Consider the following 5,474-nt stretch of genomic DNA (forward strand, 5'->3'; position numbering starts at 1 on the left):
AGACGATACGGCATTCATAACCAGGAGTCCTTCCGAAATTGAGGCCACTGAAATTCTTCAGAGCTACCTGGACCAGTATTCCAACTGGGCTAATAATTGGAATATTGGCATAAACAGCTCCAAATGTGTTAATGTGACGTTTTCGAACAGGCGTAACAACTGTCCCGGAGTGACCTTGCAAAATGTCACCCTTGTGCACAAAGCTTTCCACAAATATCTTGGACTGGTTTTGGATCGACGCCTCACATTTAGCCGCCACACTACCATGGTCACGCAGGCTCTCAAAAGCTAGACGAATGGACTGGCTACTCAGACAGCGTAAACTCTCGCTACCCAATAAAGTGAGGATATACAAAACAAGATAGAACGCTATAGTCGAGTTCCCCGACTATCTGATACCCGTTACTCAGCTAGTGGAAGGGAGAAGGAGAGTCTTAAACACAATTTTTGGCGGTTTGTAGGCGTTATAGTGGGCGTGGCAAAAAGTTTTTTGGTAAATCGATAGAAAATTACAAGACTAATACAAAAAGACTAATTCAAAACATTTTTCAAAAGTGTGGGCGTGGCAGTTTTGGGCGGTTTGTGGGCGTTTGAGTGGGCGTGGCAACCTGGCGTGGCAATCGACAAACTTGCGCTGCGTCTATGTCTCTGGAGTCTGTATGTTTAATCTTAACTTTCTACCTTTTGTAGTTCCTGAGATCTCGACGTTCATACGGACGGACAGACGGACGGACAGACGGACATGGCCAGATCGACTCGGCTATTGATCCTGATCAAAAATATATATACTTTATATGGTCGGAAACGCTTCCTTCTGCCTGTTACATACTTTTCAACGAATCTAGTATACCCTTTTACTCTACGAGTAACGGGTATAAATATCCTTGCTCCAGTCTGGATGTATGGTATCCAAATCTATGGGATAGCTGCCAAGTCCCATTTGGCGAAAATTCGCGTAGCACAAGCAAAAATTTTGCGTAGGCTTTCAAATTCCCCGTGGTATCTGAGGACAAGGAACATTGAACGTGACCTGAAAGTTACTCCCATTGGCGACGCTATCAATAAAATATCTGAAAGATACGGAAATCGGCTCCGATGCCATCCTAACCAACTAGCCAGCTGTTTATCTACCCCACGTGTCCCTGTACATCGTCGCAGAAGGGGTCCACTGAGGAGATTCCCCATTGATCTCACATATCAAAAAATATCATAAAATAATTCTATAGGAAATAAAAATAAAATTAGTTCTAAGATATAATAAATGTTAGATTAAGCGCCCCATTTTGTAATCAATTTGATCAAGCTGTCTATAGTTATAATGGTAGCAATAAGCAAATTTAAAATCCAATTAATAAATAGATAAAAAAAAAAAAGCATCGGAGCAACCGATAGTGAGCAGCTGTAACAGAGTCGCAATCCAAAGCTCAGCTTTGGAACCACGGCCAACTTCACTGTCCTGAGATCAAATTCCGGCGTCATTCTTTTCTTGGAAAATTACGAAGCGACCACACGCATTTTAATCGAGTGCGGGTTCAATATAACTAAACATAACCTCAGCGACTTAGTGCTTTTTTCCCACGAGGGAAAATTTTCTCAATTTCTAATAAGTTGGCGAAAGGCAAGGTAAGCCACAAAATGCCCATAGTTTTCAGTCGTAATTCTGACAGTATCTTTGTTTCGCAACCGTTCGATATAGGAAGTGTCCAGAGGAGCACCCCTTTCAGACGCAGCGGACAAGACGGCAGAGCGCCCTCTCAGCCATTGGCAGCTGAGGAATCAACGGACTACGTGTTCCAGAAGCAGCAGCGCCGGACCCGTTCGCCGATTATGATTTTTCGCCCCGTCCAGCGGAGCACCCCTCTCGCAGGGCAGCGGGCACCAGCAACATCATCGCCTAGAAAGGCGCAGCAGCTAGCTCGGCCGCCAAGGAAGTAGAGCTAAGCCTCCCCGTCCGGCGGAGCACCCTCTTCGGCCAGCCGAACATCGAGGGAATTTAATCTCCAAGTGTAGTCAGAAGAATAAAAGGGAATAAATAGTGCGGATGTAGTCCTTCAGTGTTCTCAGTGCAGTCGGCATAGCCGTAAAGGTGGCCAAAAGGCAGATTTAAGTCCCATACTCGTGTCCGAACCCCGGCTGTTAGATTTGGATTTGTAAAATGTGGGTTTTTCGGCCCCATACAGTGAGACGTACCTTTATTAAAAGCGAGCCACACATTAGTTTTATAAACGGTCGCGAGTTCCCCAATTTCGACGAGAGCCATGCTGCCAATGCTTGTTTACGTTAATTACACTGCGAGAAAGAATTTTGAAGTTAATTTATTGGAATTACAAATCAAATTATTATTAACTGAAAAAAAAGAGAATCATTGAAATGAGATGAAATGGAATGGAATTGAACAAAACAAAAAATGCGTATATTTAAAATAAATTTTTTTTTTAATTTAAAAGTTTTGGAAGTTAAGAAATTGTATCATAAAAATGATTTAGCCGTCTCGTTAAAATTTTATTAATAATTAAGCAGTCGTGAACTAATACGGTTTTAAGTTTAAGAGAAAGGTTTAAAACTTTTAGCTGGCTACATTAAATTTAAATTAAACCTTGGCGATCATTAGTCGCATTCGTTTACAGCCACCGCTCGGGAGATCGATCTTTCGCCGCTGGGAAAAAAAATGATTTCACTGTGAGTAACAACAAACAAAGAATATAATTATTGCCTAGTACTTGGCCAAACATTTTAAGTTAAACAAAAGTCATTACACAACGCCTATATTTGCCAGTTAGCCGCTAAAAATAAATTGATAATTAAAATCTTCACCTCAAAATCAGTTAAATCTGCTTAAAACTGAACCAAACAGAACCGACTTATCCTCGTTAAAAGTATAAATATTTTGAAATATAAAAATTAAACTAAATCTAGTTAGAACACCAAGTACACGAAATAAAAGTTTAGGGAATTTATAAAGAAAGTTTATTTAAAGAAGAAATTAAAATATTAATCAAAACTATTAATTAACCTAAGAGAATCCCAATGAACGTATATATATATTTATAATTAAAACGTAATGATACCGTTACTGTAATCCTTATTTAGCATGCACTATTCAATTAAGTATTGTTTTGTATCTTTTGCTTTATATTTGGCTTATTATTGGTGATCTAAATCCTACTCTTAGGCATTGCCTTATCCAACCCATTTTGTACGCCTGCAGAGGTTTGCGATATTAAGAAGGAAAATTTATTATGCTGTTAGACTTAATTATTATTATTAAAATGTATAATTATTTTTATACCCGTTACTCGTAGAGTAAAAGGGTATACTAGATTCGTTGAAAAGTATGTAACAGGCAGAAGGAAGCGTTTCCGACCATATAAAGTATATATATTCTTGATCAGGATCAATAGCCGAGTCGATCTGGCCATGTCCGTCTGTCCGTCCGTCTGTCCGTCCGTATGAACGTCGAGATCTCAGGAACTACTAAAGCTAGAAAGTTAAGATTAAGCATACAAACTCCAAGGACATAGAATCAGCGCAAGTTTATCGATTCATGTTGCCACGCCCACAAGCCGCCCAAAACTGCCACGCCCACACTTTTGAAAAATGTTTTGAAATTTTTTCATTTTTGTATTAATATTGTAATTTTCTATCGATTTACCAAAAAACTTTTTGCCACGCCCACTCTAACGCTCACAAACCGCCCAAAACTGCCACGCCCACACTTTTGAAAAATGTTTTGAAATTTTTTCACTTTTGTATTAGTCTTGTAATTTTCTATCGATTTACCAAAAAACTTTTTGCCACGCCCACTCTAACGCCCTCAAACCGCCCCAAGCTGATACGCCCACACTTTTGAAAAATGTTTTGATATTTTTTCATTTTTATATTGGTCTTGTAAATTTCTATCGATTTGCCAAGAAACGTTCTACCACGCCCACTATAACGCCTACAAACCGCCAAATACTGTGTTTAAGACTCTCCTTTTCCCTTCCACTAGCTGAGTAACGGGTATCAGATAGTCGGGGAACTCGACTATAGCGTTCTCTCTTGTTTTGTTTGAACTCGGCAGATGGTTTTGCAGTCGTAAGGGGTATCAGAAGGGATCACCCGAGTGAGACTCGAAGATGGTGATCATAGGTTGGGCGGGTCTCCGATGACGTAATAACACCGACGTCTGATTACCGAATTTCCCTCCACTTTTCTTTCTCTAACCGCTTTAACCGTCTCTTTTAAAATTTTTTTTAAATTCTTCGTCCTTGCGATGCAACAGCTGACCTCTCGCTTGAGGCAATCAATTCTTAGCGAAAGTTGGTAAAGGTGACTAAAAAAGATTTGAAAGTCATGGTAGTGCTTACGGTGAACGAGTTGTGAGACGATTGCATTGATGTGGAGCTGAACTACGAATGGTGAGTCATTGAGGATGCAGAGGGAGAATGTCCTTTTTCCAATTTTGAAGCCGTATCATGTTTTCCAGGATTGTTTCGATACGATTAAAAAACGGGAAGGATGCGTCCAGAGCCAGAGAATGAAAAATAAAAGGAAACACTTTCTTCTGCCTGTTACATACTTTTCATACATACACCCTTTAACTCTACGAGTAACGGGTATAATTACGTGCCACATTTTTGAAAATTTTTTGTTCTCTATGCATGCACGCATCGCTGCCAAACTTCGCAAGGGAAAATAAACCAAATGGTTTGCATTCGCTACAAAACCATCGTGTTTTTATTTTCGCAAAAATAGCTATTACCTTAACAAATAGCTTATCTTGGCGTATGCAATGAATTCTTTGGAGAAGATGCAACAATATGTAATGGATCAATGGCTGGAACTCCAGCTTTTCGGGCGAATCGTCCTGGACATGTAGACCGTTTTGTAGATTGAAATATAAATTAATTTTAATCTTTAGTCCAATTTTCTGATTATTTATAACCAATATTGTGGAAGGGCTGCAGATGGGTAGGCCTTAGGTGCCACTGTGTATTCCTAGATATTCGGAAATGTACCATTTTTAGCAGATTCAGTTCCATACTGTACGAAAAAATTAAACAAGTTTCCAATTTCCAGAAAAACATTAGATAACCCATATTTTAAAAAGTGAAAAAGTTTAAGAGTTGGGAAAAATCCGACAGACAGAATATATTTTGTATATAGATATTATTTTTATTTTAAGGCTAATTAATGGGTAACTTCTGGAGGGCGCTATCCGTTGCCTATCGAAAAAGAAATTTGTTGTTTGGTACAAGAAGACGACGAAGACATAAACTCCGCTTATATCAATAAAGACGATGTTAAGCATTCATTTGGCAATTCATTTGTAAAACGGAATATCACCAACATTTGCGGGCGGCTTAAGGATAGAAAGGTTTATCCGCGGACTTTATATAGAACCAGTATATATATATCAGTTTATTTAGCAGTTTATATATACCAGCCAAAAGCCAAACATTTTTAATGTGAGGAGTCTAGCAACAGTAAAG

This window comes from Drosophila santomea, chromosome 3L (assembly GCF_016746245.2).
Source record: "Drosophila santomea strain STO CAGO 1482 chromosome 3L, Prin_Dsan_1.1, whole genome shotgun sequence".
Lineage (NCBI taxonomy): Eukaryota > Metazoa > Arthropoda > Insecta > Diptera > Drosophilidae > Drosophila > Drosophila santomea.